General features: G+C 47.8%; 1 long non-coding RNA gene across 3 annotated transcripts in view; it reads right to left on the bottom strand.

Moving 5' to 3' along the window:
• Window positions 1-1,571: 1,571 nt before the first annotated feature.
• The window catches only part of LOC109444323 (uncharacterized), a 65,594-nt gene continuing 50,014 nt past the window's right edge, over window positions 1,572-17,151 (bottom strand). Inside the window, exons 8-11 of one of the 3 annotated variants that reach the window (XR_012494690.2) lie at window positions 13,686-13,848; window positions 6,901-7,117; window positions 6,471-6,738; window positions 1,572-2,752 (exon numbers count right to left, since the gene is read on the bottom strand). This is a non-coding gene — a long non-coding RNA (uncharacterized LOC109444323). Of the gene's footprint in view, window positions 6,739-6,900; window positions 7,118-13,685; window positions 13,849-14,924; window positions 16,376-17,151 lie in introns of those variants that run through there. The other 2 variants (XR_016020873.1, XR_012494693.2) reach the window with 2 other exon arrangements.

The following is a 17,151-nucleotide window of genomic DNA, read 5'->3' as shown; positions in this document are numbered from 1 at the left end:
GTCACAAGGGATGTCTGCCCTGTCAGCCTGAGCACAGTTAGCTGCACAGGATGTCCTGGGAAAGCTGGAGGTGGGAGACAACTCTCGCCACACGGGGATCTCGGCAAGGAGAAGTGACTACTGTGGATTCCAGCCCACAAGTCCAGGAAGGTGTTCTGTGGTCCTGGTCCTGTGATGGGCTCCCGGGCCAGCAGTGTCTGGGGAGAGGCAGAAACACCTGCAGCATGGACACTTCAGGTCAAGATGAGGTCATGAGAGCAGGTGGCCAAGAAGCAGGTTTGTCCAGGGCCCCGCTGCCAGGCCCATGCACAGTCCCTTTGCCATTAGCTTTTCTGTAATTGGTAACATTCTGCAGGCTGTTTGATCAGATGTTGTGGGAGGTGTAGCAGCTGCCGCTCCTCTGTGTAAAGACACTAGGAACTGAGTTGGTTTGGAACCCAACCGTGGCCTCTGGAGCCTGTGGCTTGCTGGCCGTGGTGGGCTTCTCTGCCTCCACCTCCCTGCCCTGTCCCTCTTGTCCATACAATGAGGAGCGTGGAGTCTCCAATCCCACTCTGCTCGTCCTCAAAGCCCACATTTTAAAACTCTACAGTACAGGATCCTTGGGGGAAATTGTCTTCAGCCCCTGTATTCCTTTCTGGGCCTCTCTCCAGCACCCTAGGCCCAGGTGGCCAGGGTCCCCCTGGGAAGCAGAGGCCTCCCATTGGGAGGAAGGCAGCACACAATAAATCCATTCACGCTGAAGACTTAATATACTCCCTGTTCAGGCCGTGAGTGCAATCTCAGAAGGGGAAATGGAACAAGAATGATATTTAAGGTAAATGGTCAAATTAGCTGGGTGACCTTGGGTTACTTCCCCAACCTCAGTGAGCCCCAGTATCTTCACCTAAACCATGGGAATAATATTATCTTTGCCTTGTGGTTGCAGTGATTAAATGTGGGAAGTGCCCAGAAGATAGTAGGAATCCATATATTTAGAATCTTAGGCACGACAGAAGAGATATTTGGGTTGTTTTGTTTTGTTTTGTTTTGTTTTTGCTGACTTCTTCTCCATCATAAGACCGGCCACACTGATTTTAAGCTTCTTGCATTTACTCTTGGAAGCAGGGGCTGTCTTTCCTAGGTGAATGATTTTTAACAAGTTTGCCCATTTTTAATAACGTAGCAGTAGAATCTATGAAAAGCTGTCAGGGATAACAGGACTCTGAGAGGCCCCCACTTCTAGCCCAACCCTAAAAGGAATCCGAGGGTGGACAGAGGAGGGGGACCTGGATTAGAACAGTCTGTATAGTGCAATCAAAGCTCCCAACACCATTGGTCGGTGGGGCTCTAAATTTCCACCAAAAAACCCTTTATAGCTGCAGAGAAGAATGTATCCTGCCAAGAGGTTTAGATATGCATATGGAATTGGCTTGCTGCCAGTAGGAAATTTCTTAGAATACATTTGTGTTCTCATAAAAATTCCTGCAGATTCTTATATTCTATGCCAAAATATATATGTATTTAATTTTAAATAAAATAAAAAAACATGCCTCTGCACCCCTATAAAATCTTCAAATTGGCACTTCCAAAGGACGCAGTATGTTCAGCCTTGGCTGCGTGCTCTGACTGGGTGTGCCACATGTCCCCTTCCATGGCTGTGCAATGCCAATTTGACAACGTGATTCGGGAACTGATATAGGAATCTAACTGACCCCACCACGTCTCCTAGCTCCTAACACCTAACCTGGCCTGCTCAACCACTGCCCACCCACATGCACAGCATAAATAAAACAGCCATGCATACATACATACACAAAGGGAAAAGCCGGAACCATTGTTTGGGGAGAAAATAGGGCTTAAAAGATTTTGGTGGCAAGTGTTCCATTTTAGTCAGTGGTCTTAGGTGGTAAGTAACAGAAATGGACTCTGAGTAACTTACTCACAAAGCACTTTATTGGATCCTATGAGGCAACAGAGAACTGAAGGAAAAGCTAAAACCCCAGGCTCTGGAAAAACAAGCAGGAGGGCAGTGCCAGGAATCTGGGAAGCAGACACCAGAGGATAGTCACCAGAACTAGGATGAACTGGCCCCAAACATTTTCTGGTTTTGTATCATCCACTCAAGATTCAACTTCCTCGGAGAGAGTATTTGATGGCCTAACTCAGGTGACATGGCCCATCTCTGCCCACGGATGGGGGGGTTCCTTGAACGGCAGTCCCACCAAGACTATCAAATGAAAGAAGAGTAAATTACTAGGACAAATTGTGGTGCTATCACCAGAAAAGTGGGCATAAAGGCTGAGCAGGAGCAATTCAAAGCTATCCATGACAGAGCCTACCTACGTCTTGTCTCCAAAGCCAGCCTGGCTCTCCCCAAGGGACTCACAAGTCATCTCTAGGGAGTCTGCCATCACCAGATCACTAGTATCATCAGTCGTTGCTGAGTGTTCCTTTCTCAGGACACAGCCTTTCACCCTGAGCAAGAAGGTTCAGCATCAAGTACAAAGGCCCCAGGAGAAAGAAAGCCCATCTGGAGAGACCTTTCTCCTCAGCGGGATGATCCACAATCAGAATCAAAGCCATTCAAGAAAATGGGTTTCAATGAGAGAGGAGAGAGACGTGCCCACCGAGTGAGAACCCAGACAGAGGCCTGGGTTCCTGCATGCTGCCCGACCACCTCTACAGTTTGGCCAAAGGCAGCTGCTGGCCTACAGGTCTTTACTCTGAGAAGTCTTGAGCCAGGCCTGCTTTGTCAGCCAGAATCTTCTTTCTGCAATGCCAAAAAATGAGACACAAACAAGTAAAGTGTCATGCAGGATCTCTAGTCCTGCTCCTGCTCTCGGCAGGTGGACACAGAGTATGGTGAGGCCAAAAAGGAACATCCACGGAGCCATGGGTTGGGGGTCATACCACTATGTTCTCGCTGGCGGCTGGGTTGGAGACACAGGGAGCAAACATCCACCTGTACCCCAACAAGGGGTCTTCCTGCACCCCAGTCTCCCTGGCGGCCGGGCGAGACACACACAGGAAGGAGGATCCACATGATCCGCAATCCGCCGACCGCTTTTCTGCCTGCCAACCAACCAACCAACCAACCACCCAACGCAGCCACGGCAGCTATATCAGTGGCTAATGGCTAACCAATAACAGCTGTTGGCCAACTAGTCACAGCTGATGACCATCTACTACCCGAGCCAGCACCTTTCCACGTGAGGCCAAGAGCCTGGAAACTGCTCTCTGAGACTCTGTCCCCACACTCCACCCCTCCAGGGTCTCCCCTCACAATCTACATGACAAGCAACTTCCGAGAGGGTCCCTGTGCCATATTAGCCTACAGGCACCTATGGAAAGTGCCTACAGGCACTTTCTAGAAATAGTAGTCCTAGGAACCAACAATGGCAAATGCCTTCCATCTGGGAAGATACATGCTAGCTTTTTGTCCTAGGAAAGGAGGGTCGCTGCCACTGGCACCTTTCCTGGTTTGTGGTACCAGACCTTTATGGCAGTGCTTGGGGTTCCTTGCGTAGTTTCAACATGTAACAGAACAGGGGACCCCATAATAGGCCATAGCGAGAGCACACAGGTTCCCCACAAAATCATCCCGGCATCAGGACCTCCATATACCACAGTTACTTGTGGTGGCCACTCGGCACCACCCCTGGCGTCACTTGCAAACCATGGGTCAAAGCAGCCCCCCATGGGGCTATCAGGCCCAACCATCGACAGTGGGGGCTTTTGACCTGCCAGGGCCAAGTCCATTGGTGTCGTTCCCCTGCTTTTAAGCATGTGGGTGCTGGCAGCAAAATGTTTCCATTTCTGCCATAGCCTGGCTTTAATAGAGTCTCACTTGTGGTAACTTGTAATTGAATGGGAGCCGCCATGCGATGTAGCAGAGCTTCTACTGGTGCGGGCCCTCCCTTCTGTGGTCTCTCATTCAGGACTTTCAAGATGTTCCACAGACACTGAGGCCCAGTCGTTCATCATGGGAGGGTGTTTTGACACCCGGAGGCCTTGCTTCAAAAGGCCATTGTAGTGTTCACTCATGCCGGCTTGCTTATGGGTTATACGAGGTATGAAACCACCATTGTACGTCCATCCTGGAAGCCCAGCGCTGCACTTCTTGCCCCATAAAATGAGTACCTGTCACTTTCAATGACTTGGGGGCGACCATAGAGGGCGCACAGCCGTGTAAGAGTGACCACTGTATGCCGCTGATCCGCAGCCGGACACGGCCAAGCAAACATCAACCCTGTAGCAGTGTCCACTGCTGTAAAAGTGTATTTCGCATTGTGGGCCTTAGGCAGGCGTCCAATGTTATCCACTTGCCAGCGAGTGAGGGGCACCCTCCCTCGCGTAATCTGCCGTGTCTCCCAGGGGAGCCTCCACTGTTGGGGGCTGTCCTGGGCCCAGACGGCACAGTCATAGCAGGCACCCGCTATCTCCTGCCATTTCAAAGGCAGACCCCAGCGTCTGCTCACCTGCCACATGGTTCGGCTTCCAGCATGCTGCAATTTCCTATGCAGCCAATGGGCCACATCAGTGACAGGAGCCCGTTCTAACCATTGGACCCGTGCTAGGGCATCTGCTTCATCATTACCTGGGGACACTAAGGGGGAGTGACCTGTGACATGCATGAGGGTCACCTGCTTTCTCCTAGGTCCCAGAGGTCCTGCCACATGGCTTCACCCCACAGTGGATGGTGTCCTACCAACCAGTTTTGGAGTTTCCACGTAGGGAGCCACAACATTAGGCCCTGGAACACCGCCCAGCTGTCAGTACAAATAACTAGGGGCCCGGGCTCGTGGCTGATTATCATCCATACAGCCTGTAGCTCAGCCCACTGGCTATTCTGGCCCGTCCCAGGATCAAACCAAATGATGTCTGTTTTGGGCTGTGCACCAAAAGCCATCCAAACAGCTGCAGCTCCTCGGCTAGAGCCATCAGTATACCAGGCATCTTCAGGTACTGGGGGCCGTCCTTCTCTGTAGGGCAAGGGCTCCAAGTCCTCCCCCCTAGGCAGAGTACTTGGCTCAACCTGGGCTACAAGCTCCACAGGCCCCAGGACCTGTTGTAGCTCTGTGCTCAAAGGGCTTGAACTAAGGGTGCTACGTTGCTCCAAGTAGGCACCCCACTTGGTGAGGGTGGTGGTCTGTGCCACCCCCGTCTTGGGTCCCTGGGTCCATGTACGGACCCACCCCTGGACGGGATAGGTTGTTCAAACCAACACCAGTGCCGTTCCTGTGATGGCTTCTGTGGCCACTAGGGCTGCATACACAGCAGCCAGCTGTTTCTCTATAAGAAAGTAGCGAACTTCTGCTCCTTTCCACAATTGGGAACAAAATCCCACTGGTGACCAGAGACGTTTCTGCCGTTGCCAGAGGACCCTACCATACCCCTCTTGTGTTACGTGAACATCAAGTTCAAATGGGCGACCAAGGTCTACTACTTGTAGAGCCTGTGCCTGCTGCACTGCCCGTTTTGTGGCAACAAAGGTTTGCTCTATAGCCTCTGTCCAATCCCATGAGGCCCCTTTTTTATCGTTATACAAGGGCCTTGGCACTTGTGCTAAATGGGGTACAAACGCCCGCCAATACCCCAGCAGACCCAAATACGTCTGCAGTTAGGAGACCTTGGTCGGTCGGGGAAATACTTGTATTTTATCAATAATCGCCTCAGGTATGACCTTGTCTTACCCGACCACACAAAGCAAAACAACAAAACACCTCACAATAGCAAGAGCTAGACATGTAATACACAAATCACATGTGTTATAAAACATCCGAGGAGGGCAGAACTGTATAGAGTAAAAATTAGTCTGTACAATGACTCCTTTTCCTTCGCCCAAGCACCACAAACATGTGCCCCATTTTATGGAATCTCCAACTACATGCTTTCCCCTTCTCAGCTAACAGCAGGAGGAGTCCCCAGAGTAAAGGAACAGAGGACACAGGGCAGAGAAGTTCCAACTGCTGTTCAAGACCTGAAACCAGAGCTGGAGAGAAAGTCGGGGTTGTTTCAGACTGTCACGCAGGGACTCAGCTCCTGCTCCCAGCGGGTGGACACAGAACACGGTGAGGCCAAAAAGGAACACCAACGGAGCCATTGATAGGGGAGTTCATACCAACCAACCCACCACCCTTGGTAGCTGCAATCCACACTTCTCTGCCAACCAACCCACCCCCTAGCATAGCCATGGCAGTTATATTAGTGGCTAATGGCTAACCGGTAACAGCTGATGGCCATCTAATAACCAAGCCAGCACCTTTCCACGTGAGGCCGAGAGCCTGGAAACTGCTATCTGGGACTTGGTCCCCACACAGACATATGCCAATAGACACAGCAGATATACCCTGGGCACAGCTCGCAAATAAGGAAGTTGTCATGCGGGGTGTCAAGCGGGGTCTCAGGTCCTGCTCCCCGCACTAGACCGCAGGATATGGTAAGGCCAAAAAGGAACACCCACGGAGCCATAGATAGGGGAGTCATACCGCTATAGTCTCGCTGGCGGCTGGGTTGGAGACACGAAGCAGGAGCCACACGATCCACAATCTGCCGTCCGCTTCTCTGTCAACCGACCCCACTTGCTAGCTGCAATCCCTGCTTGCTGGCTTAGCCACGGCAGTTCTATCAGTGGCTAATGGCTCACTGGTTACAGCTGATGGCCAACTAGTCACAGCTGATGGCCATCTACTACCCAAGCCAGCACCTTTCCACATGAGGCCGAGAGCCTGGAAACTGGTGTCCAGTTTTCAGGCTCTGTCCCCACAAAAGTGATGAAAAGAAAGGAGAGAGAGAGGTGAGGGAGGGAGAGAGAGAAAGAAAGAAAATTAAAGTTCCGTTTTACTCCCCCATTCCATCCATCTTACTCCTTCCCAGAGGTAACAATTCTTACCAACCTTTCCTTACTCATTAACTTACATGTAGCAGATAATCAGATGAGAAATCAACTGAGTGTTATTTTCCTGTAGGCATCTTACGGGAAAATGAGACACGTTGCTCCTCCTTCTCTCACGAAGGACCTTCTGCTTGGTGCCCTGGAAGACCAGGGCTTCCCCCACGTCCTCTTCCATAGAAAGGAAACTATGGGCAGGAGCTGTACTGCCTTTTTCTGGTTTCCGCAGCACCTATAGCAGAGCTTGGAATATGGTATGCACTCCATAAGTATTTTTAAATGAATTAAATTTCTTGTCTCTCCTCAGATGTCCATACGATTCCTATTTCGCAACACTGACCCCCTCTGATCAAGTTGGAGTGCATTATTCGTCTTTCCAATCAAGGTCCCCAGCTGGAGCCCATGGTCTTGGTCATGCACCATGAGCTAGGGGAGCAGGTTACAGAGCTGGAAAAACAGGGCCAACCTTGTTAGGTCTGGAATCAGAGGACCTCCATTTGTGTTCCCGCTCAGCCACTAGCTGTGGGGACCTGGAGAATATAGCAGGTGCTGTGGTGTGTCACTCCAGGGCCCCCTCCAGGGCCAAAGGCGTTGTTACCCCAGCAGCTACAAGTGTTGAAGGCTGATGGCTCTCAGCTGAGTTCCCTGGGGGACTTGTCCTCAGCCTGGAAAGGACCACCCCTTTCAACATGACCTCCTCTTCTTGGGGCAGCCCAAAGACTGCCTCCATGTAAGACTATAAAGGCTCAGCCCCTTCGTGCCAGCAAGGGGCAACTCTGCAGAGCCACCGAGTCCACAGCAACCGATGGGATTGTCTGAGGCCTTCGTGGTGAGGCATCACCTCTGCCAAGTCCTGCTTTCTTACTCTCCCCGTGCTGATCCTGAGAACACTTCCCAATAAACTTCCTGCACAGCAATTGGTCTCAGCCTGCTTCCCAGGGAACCCGATATGCAACGGGAGTCCACTTAATCTCTGCTCCCAAGCTCCTTAGCTATACAACCCAGGTATTAAAGAATATGGGCTTTGCAGTCAGACAGGTCTAGATTCTAATCCTAGATCCACTACTTGCCAGTTCTGTGTTTTGGCAATTTATTTAACCTCCCTGAGACATAGTTGCCCCGTTTGTAAAATGGGATATAGTAGACACCTCTAGTGTCCAGGTGTCTCATCCACCCCCAACCTACCTATGATATCAGCTGCAGCTGTGGGGGACATTTTCATGCAAACTCAGACTCAAATGTGCTGACAATGTCCCATCATTTGGAGGGGATGTCTCTGGGCCACTGGACTTCTATACGCTTCACCCATGTTTCTGGGCCATAACCTGGGTAGTACTTATTTCTCACCCTCTAGAATGAATACATCATACTTGCCACTTCTTGCCCATTTAGTCTCATTAACACGATGTCATTGACACATTCATTAACATGAATGCCACTCTAATTTTGCTGTTCATTGCAATAATTGTGCCCATCTGGGTCCTAAAGGTTAAGCATCACCGCCTGATTTCTATTATTTTGCAATTCTATAATCCCTGTGGGTGTCAGGAACCCAGTTCTGTAATAGCATCACCTATTGTCAGTAAAGCTGGTGCTCGCACCACCACCACCACCGGCTCATTCCTGTTGCTTTAAGAAACAGAGTGTTCTCCAGGGCCTCCCCAAGAACAGGGTTGGCTGGTGTGTCTTCTGGCCTTGTGTATGTTAAAGAACAAAATTCAACAGGTTAAATTTGTAGAACTAATTGGCTTTATTAAGCAATTCATGAATCAGGCAGCATCCCATTTAGCAACTCTAAGAACACTCTGAGGGAAGCTTTTTTATAGGCAGAAAGAGGGCAGGACTAAGAAGTTAAAAAGTAGATTATTTTAGGTAAGGTCACTTTCCCTTAGAGGAAGGCAGGGGGGCTTATCAGACAGATCACCTCACTCTTCATCAGGAAATTCCAGATTGATTGCTTTAAAATTGCACTCCTCAAAGAGGCTAAAACTATAATTAGGTTAGGTATTAAGTTTTGGTTTGGTGATGTGGCTTAGCGAAAGTGACTCCATTTTGGCCTGTTGTTTCTCTTTTCAAACATGCACTCAAACACTCTAGCATGCCCATGTCTCTGAGCCTTTTGAGCTCTTCCTCCACTGTTGCCACAGCAGTTCTGACATTTCTACCACACTTCGTGTGGATCATTGCTTTTCCCACGCTTCTAAAATCCATCTTTAAAGTATGTTAGTACCACCTCCCAGGTTCCTTGCCCAGGTGTTAAATCCTGTATCATTGGGAGAGTACATCCATATCAATACCTGCTCTTATCCAACTTTACCCTACTCTTCTCTTAATGTGACCCTCTCAGGATTCAGTTCTGCCTGAACGTGTTAGCCAGATCCTGTAGCTCCTTCAGTGTGTAGTCCCTCTCCTCCGTTAGCAGGCCCAGCAGTTAGGACTTGATGCTTATTGTCCATCAGCTAGTCAGAAAGGAGGTGGAGGCATTTTCTGAGGGAGACAAGCAGTAGCTTGTAGGGCACCTGCCTCACTTGAAACCATATGTGATCTTCCAACAAAGGGGATCACTATTTGTCAACAAGAAGTGGGTCACTTCTACAGGCCCAGTGGGTTCGGAAGAATCAGAGAGTTCAAGGTTCTCAACTGCATTTACTCATATACCCCCACCCCACTCAGGTGGTCTCACCCCTTTCTTAGTAGGGCTCTGACTTTGGCCTACAAGTCTTGTCAGGACTAAGAGTTCCACCTGCTCTGGGGCTCTGCTACTCTTTTTTTTAAATATATATTTTTAAATGTTTGTCTGTTTGTTTGTTTTTATTGGGGAAGGGGACAGGACTTTATTGGGGAACAGTGTGTACTTCCAGGCCTTTTTTCCAAGTCAAGTTGTTGTCCTTTCAATCTTAGTTGTGGAGGGTGCCGTTCAGCTTCAAGTTGTCCTTTCAGTCTTAGTTGTGGAAGGTGCAGCTCAGCTCCAGGTCCAGTTGCCGTTGCTAGTTGCAGGGGGCAGAGCCCACCATCCCTTGCGGGAGTCGAGGAATTGAACTGGCAACCTTGTGGTTGAGAGCCCACTGGCCCATGTGGGAATCAAACCAGCAGCCTTCGGAGTTAGGAGCACGGAGCTCTAACCGCTTGAGCCACCAGGCCGGCCGGCAGCTCTGCTACTCTTACCATTAAGTCCTAAGCCCAGTCCTCCCTCTGCAGGGAGGATTTAATGCCCAGGAAGCCCTCTGGCTTTTGCCTTTTGCCTTGGTTATTTTTCACTTTGAGATGGTCATTACCGCTCCTTAGCAAATCACTGTTCTCAGCCATAGTCATTGACTTCCACAGTCCTTAGACTCACTCCTTTCCTCAAATGCCAGAGACACAGCACAAGCCAGTGTACTCCTTCCACCTATATCCCACCCCAATTCACCAGGAGTGAGCTTTAACAATCACGAAGTTACTAACATGCGAAGGACTAACCTTCCTTCTGTACCAGTGATGAGGTTTTCACTGATAGCTGGCAGGCAAAGGACCCCTCCCCAAAGCCCACTGCTTCCCAGGACCACTTCTGGCACCAAATGTCTTGGTTTGGGTTCCCCATAAGCAGACTCTGAGACGGAGAATTGTCTGCAGAAGGTTTATCAGGCAATGCTCTCGGGAGATACACCCAAGAAGTGAGAGGACAGGACTGGAAAGAGGGAGAAGCGGATCCCCAGGGTGGTTATAACTGAGACCTCAGGTGATACTACAGGGAGCTCTGGGCAGGGATGGCCCTTCAGAGGGTCCCAAATTGAGGCAAGGAGGCCAGGCCTTTACATTCCCACATTGGCCAGTCACTGGATACAGACTACCCTCAGGGACTGGGCCTTGTCTGGTGGAGGCAGCAACTTGTGGCGGAGGACAATTTCCAGGGAGGGAAGGAACTGTAAGACATCAATAGCCTATATTCCCAGCTGGGAAGATGGGCCCTGATGGAGGACCCAAGAGGATCACTGCTTTATCCACTATGGTACCCATCTCATCAAGTTCTTGTGACAGCTGCAGGAGATAAATTTGCTAAGAGGTTAGCAATATGCCAGGCACATAATGTTTGTTTGTTTTTTTAAAGTACCTATTGTTGTTATTTATAATTATAGTTATATTTTTATAATAATATTAGGCCAATAACCATATAAATTGTTGACATTTGATCTATAAATATGGAGATTTATGTGGTTTATCCTGGTAATTAATAAGAATAATTAATCTAATACCTCTCTACATATCGTATAGGATTATTTGAGGATCAACTAGAGATGGGCATATGTAAAAATGCTTTGTTAAAAGTTCCATTAAAATGTTGACACACTAGATTATTGGTATTATCTATTTTTACTACTCCAACATCTAACAGAATGGCAATATTCAGGCTTCCCCAGCCAACAATAATAAACTGTCTTATTTCCATTAAATACTCAAATTACAATTTACTTTGAACCCTACTTGCTTACACGGAAGTCAGCCCCTGCAGAGTGTCCCGAGCTATTTTGGAGAGCCCCTCAGGGTGGGGTTACACCAGCCCCAGAGCTTGCCTTTCTGTTCTTCTTTTCCAGCTTCTTCAGTAGGTCCCCACACCCTCTGTGAAGTGGCCCTCCTCTGTAGCTGGCTGCCACCACTGAGCCCACCACCCTGGCCTCCTCTTAACCACTCAGCCCCAAGCATGGCTGGGCCCTTTACTCAATGCATCATACTTAACACAAACCAGGCACAGCTTCTAGCAGAGCTGACAAAATTTGGGGACCAGGGAAGAAGAGTAAAACATGAGAAATCCTCACTACCATGATTAATGTGGTTTTTCTCAGAGCCCACACACAGACCGCAGGCTGGTACCCAGATAATCTCACAGGGCCACCTACTTTTCCAGCCCCAGCTTGCTCCACATGGCCGGGCTCAGCCCAACTTCACCTGGAGGGTTGCTTGGAGCATATCTTCCCTCATAGGGACGACTCAACTTTCTTAAAGCCAAAATATAGAAAGAGAAGGAGAGACGAGAGGGAGAGAACAAACTTCCCTGTCATCCCAAAGGCCTTCATCCTGAGTCTTCCATTTCGGCCCCAAGACAGACTTCCTCCCTGGATGACTGGCAGTGAGAACTTTCCTTTGGAGGAATGTACCCTCTTGCTCTTGTGAACAGCAGGACAATTACAGAAATACAGAATGGCCCAAGATCAGTCCAGTCCAGAATATTGTATATATATTATGTGTGTCCAGCCCAGCCTGGTCCAGGCTCTTTTCACAGTTTCTTTTCTATGTGACAATCATGTCCAAATGTGCTTTCCATAGTCCTTTGGATTGGAGTTTCCAAAAATCTTCCAAAACGTCTATTCAAAGCACCCAGTTTCATAAGAACAAACAACAGTTTATTGCCCCGCGCATTCTTGATTACAGAACTGAGAAACCTGTCGCCACCCTCCGTACCCAAGAGAGCACCGTATTAGCTGAGCGTCAGCTACATGCACCATATACACAGACCCCTGCTCTCATGAGCTTCCCGACCAGTGAGGGTGAAAGACATTAACTCATCAACCTATCAGTAGAGCCCTGGTTACAGGGACAAGAGCCCGTCTAATGCTGGAGCAGACCACGCATGCTTTTTATCATGGACTGCTAGATGACTGTGGTTGACAGCTTATGACATAGCTCCCAGCGATCCCTGCCTCCTGGTCTTTACACCTTGTGTAATGCCCGCCTTGTGTGTGTGCATGTGTTCACATGTGTGCTGTGATGGGAGCAGGGAATGGGGGGACAGCGGGACCTAACGTCTTCTTCTAACAACTAGAACACAGGAGAAGTGGTGGCTGTCACGTCCAAGATTAGGCTCTAAAAGCCTGGGACTTCCGACTTGCTTGCACTCTCTTCCTTCCTAGCATGCTTACATCATGAAGACGTAAGCTGCCATATTAGAGAGGCCCATGCGGCCAGGACTGCGAGGAACTAAGCACTGGGTCCACCAGCTACCAAGGAATGGAATCGAATCCTGCCAACAACCTCATGAGTGAGCGTGGCCTCTGACCCCAGTTTAGCCTTGAGATGACCGCAAACCCATGAGAAGCCCTGAGCAGAGGACCCAGGTAAGTAGCGCCCAGGTTCCTGACCTACAGAAACTGAGTTAGAAATGTTGTTGTTGCAAACCACTAAGTTTGGGGGTAATTTGTTATGCAGCAATAGATAAATAAGAAAGGAATAGTCTTTAAGATGTATTCTTAAATAGAAAAATCAAGGTGCAGGAAAATATGTCTAATATGATTTGTATAAAAAGGGGAACTATATCTATATTCCATACGTGTGTGATCCATATAAATGTGTGCATGTATGTATTTGCTTGTATATGTATAATACATCCCTTGAACAATGTACATTAAATTCATCTTTTGGGTTCCTTCCACGGAGAGGACCCAGTGCTTGGGGGAGGGAGAATTTTCACTGCACTCGTATACCTTTTATATTTTTATTTTGTATCATGTGAAAGTGTTGACTCTTCAAAAATAGGCACAATATATTTTTTAAAGAATCAGCCAATAAAATCACCCAGGAAAAATAAAATAAAGGAAAAAAATTTTTAAAGCAATCCATTAAGCCCCAAATGGAGGAGCTATTATATATTATTGATTTGTGCCTGACTTTTATTCCCCATGCCTAAGTGTTGTCAACTCTCAGAATATCTCAAATCTGTCCCGCCTCTCTCTCTCTGCCTTCACTCCCACTACCCTGGACCAAACCACAGGCATCTTCTGCCTGGACTAGACAGACTATTGCAATAACGTCCTGCCATTCCCCCTGTTCCTGCTCCTACCTTCTATCCTGATCACGTTCCATCCAGCTGCCAGAGGGATCATTAAAAACTGAAAATTGAATCACGTCACTTTCTTCTTCAAACTGGAGTTTTCAGGCCAAATTTTCACTTTTTCTTCTAACATATATAGTATAGGATATAGCTTCCAATTTTAAAAATAGTTCTGAAAAAACAAAGGGAGAGGGGTACTGATATGTATTAGGTGCTTATGTAAAACAGATTTTATACATATTATGATGCACACTCTTCATAACTGCCCTATAGTGGGGCACAATTACTGTCCCCATTTTACAGATGAGGAGAGTCAAGTTCAAGGAGGCTGTAGGACATGGCCATGGGAATTGCCTGCTCAGCAGCCCCTTCTCCTGGAAACTACCTCCCCTTAGCTCTATCTACTTGCTTGATGGAGCTGTCATCATCTGCAATTATCCTGCCTCCTGGCCACAGCTGATTGGTTCAAGGGCAGGCATCTGACCCAGTCTGGGCAGCAGAGCACTCCCTGTCCTGCAGAGACCCCATCACGGCCCAGCTGCTAACAGCTGCAGAAACGAAGTGAGCCAGAACAGGAGAGGGGCCTTTCACAATCATCACTCTCAGCTGAGAAGATGCTGAACGGTGTGGTCAAGAATCCCTGGATTTGTACCAGGGAACCTGGCTACTCCTCCCCTTCTACCTTGAAATCAAGTTTGTCACTTTCTCTGTACCTCAGTATTCATGTTTGTAAAGTAACAGGGTGGGGATCGGTACAGTGTTCAGATTGGAGGAGATGATTTCCAAGGACCCTAATTTGCTGTGTGACCTTGAGAATTTTGTTTCCCCACTCTGGGCCTAGTTTCCTCAACTGTACAATGAGAGTTGAAGATGGCAGTGGGGAGGTAGGGAATGAATGAAACGATCTCTAGAAGGACTTTCCAGTTCAAAAAAATCACGAGGCCATCGGAGGTAAGAGGCTGCCTCCCTTCTCAATAGAAGAGACATCTTTCCTTCTAAGGTTTTGGCTGAGCCCCTCTTGGCCTTTTTAATGACAGGACGGTGGACTTTCTAATCTGGGACTCCCGACTTGGAAGGGGTCGATCTCACCCAGAATAAAGGAACCACAGAGATGAAAACCATCTGTGGTGTGGTGGAGACCCTGCCAGAGGCCCCTTAGCAGCCTGCCTCTTGCCAAGACCCAAGGCCCCACCCCCAGCCCTCTCAGCAGCCCCTCTCCCCCAGATTTGATTAAATGTTACATTTCCCATCATGCACTAGGGCCAAAGGTTTCTAACTGCTATTAAGAGTTCTTTATACAACTGCACTTGGGCTCCCAGCCACCAAATTCTTCCTGCTCATGCATTACTTAGATTAGCTAAGGATGTTGGCATTTAGAGCCAAACTCCAGAATTTATCTCGGAAGGCAGCCTCATGACTGCCGGTCATTATTTCCGTGCAGCGCTTCTCTGCAGGATTGTTCTTTGCAATGTGAGGTGTTATATAGGCTCTCGCTACATCTATAACTCTGCGTAGTTTTACAATTAGTTGGCTGGGAGTACATTCCACCATTGGCCTATTTCATGTCAATCGGTCCAGGAGACCAGGCAGTAGACTCCAACCACTTTTGTTCCCTGGTTCCTCTTCAAAGGACCCCAGCTGGCCTCTCAGTCGGAGATAGAGCACGTCTAATGCCCTCCATTGCCCAGGATGCTGAGAGGTACTCACATTCGTATAACATTTCACAGTGTACAAAACTTTCACTCCTCATACTTCTGTGGTTGCCATTTTACAGATGAGGAAATGATGCCTCACAGAGGAAATCTTTGTCAACGATAATGCGAAGCATAAAATGTTCATAGTTTTCACTAAGCAGCCCAATTTCTTAACTTTGAGTCTACAGCTTTTTCCACTGTACTACAACTGTGTATTGTTTATTAAAAGAAAATCAACTTTGAGAAATGGATGCCCTACCCAAGATGGTCCATACCAGATGTTAGGGCAAGGCTCAGTTTTTGTAACAAAGAGATCCAATAAAACCGTGACTTAAGGAGCAAAAGAGTTTATTTTTCTTTCAAATAGTCCATCCATGATGGCTGGCAGCTCTGCTGCACCCAGTTCATTGTAAGGGTTCAGAGTGAGTCATCCCAAGATGTGCCTCTGTGGTACACAGATTATTTTAAGCTAAAGTCAACCAAGACCCTGTAGGCTCAAGAGAAACTTCTGCCCCTCACCCTTTTAACTACCTAGAAGAATTTAAATTAGGGGTCATTACCCATCATTAGAAATTATCAGAGATAACCTTTTGGACCTATCTATATGGCAGGGAAAACTATCAATTACTGAACGCCTGCTCTTTGTATCAGCCTGCAAATGATATTCTTCCCCCTCTGAAGGCCCAAGGTGGTCCTTAGCTTAGAATGGCATATATCCTTCCTTTTCCCTTTCTGTCTCTGAACCTCTCATGTATGTGGGGTCTCTGACTCTCGCATGTATGTGGGGTTCCCATGCACACGTATGAAATTAAATTTGGTTATTTTCTCTTGTTAATCTATCTCATGTCGATTTAATTAAAAGAACCGTGAAAGGTAAAGGAAAGTTTCATCTTCTCACACATGGTCAAGACCCAGGTTTTTTCCAAGTTGTTGCTCTGCTGTCTCTAGAGTCCACTTATGATCTGCATGATTGGAGCTGGTTTTGCAGCCACATCTGGTTTGCAGCTGGTGGGAAGGAAAACGAGGAGGAGACATGTTCCTGATCTGAATCATGAACACATATCATTTCCACTCATACTCCACTGGAGAGAATTGGGTCACAGGACCCCCTTACCTGCAAGGGGGACTGGGAAATATAATCTAGCTAATTGCCCAGGAAGGAAGATGAATTTGGCTGGGTAACTATCAGGATCTCCTGCACAAAGCTCTGAAAATCTCTCCAACTATTCTTCATACTCTCCTTGACTTTCTCCCAAGAAAATCTCTCTCTCTCTCTCTCTCTCTCTCTCTCTCTCTCTCTCTCTCTCTCTCTCTCTCTCTCTCCTCTCCTTATACCTGAAAACCATTTAAGGTCTACCTTTGGGTTTTGAAGGCTCTTTGGTCTTCTAGCAATTATTATTTAAATATTATTTTCATTCTTTCAATTTCCATCCATCCTCTCTACTGAAGACCTAATAGCATCATCTTTAATACTCAAAATACCCCATTAAGAAAGCATCATCACCCTTCTTTTATAAGTGAGAAAAGTAAGACTCTGAAAAACTGAGTGTCTGATCCAAGGTAGAGTCAGAATTTGAATCCAGTTCTGTCTGACTCCAAAGACCAAACTCTTCCTGCCACACCATAACGATGCTAGACGGATATATTTTCTTTGTATCTACAGCTTTTCTTCTTATCCAGAAACACTTTCTGAAGCTTGGATGCTGCTCCAAGAGCAAGGTCTGCGGGACCAGAGAAGACAGGCAAGTGAGGGTCTGAGGCCTCTTTGTAGACCTCCTGCA

The sequence above is a fragment of the Rhinolophus sinicus genome, chromosome 3 (genome assembly GCF_057876585.1).
Source record: "Rhinolophus sinicus isolate RSI-liver-muscle chromosome 3, RSI-T2T, whole genome shotgun sequence".
In the NCBI taxonomy this organism is placed as follows: domain Eukaryota; kingdom Metazoa; phylum Chordata; class Mammalia; order Chiroptera; family Rhinolophidae; genus Rhinolophus; species Rhinolophus sinicus.
The sequence above is the reverse complement of the archived record's forward strand: the minus strand, read 5'-3'. Positions and strand labels throughout refer to the sequence as shown.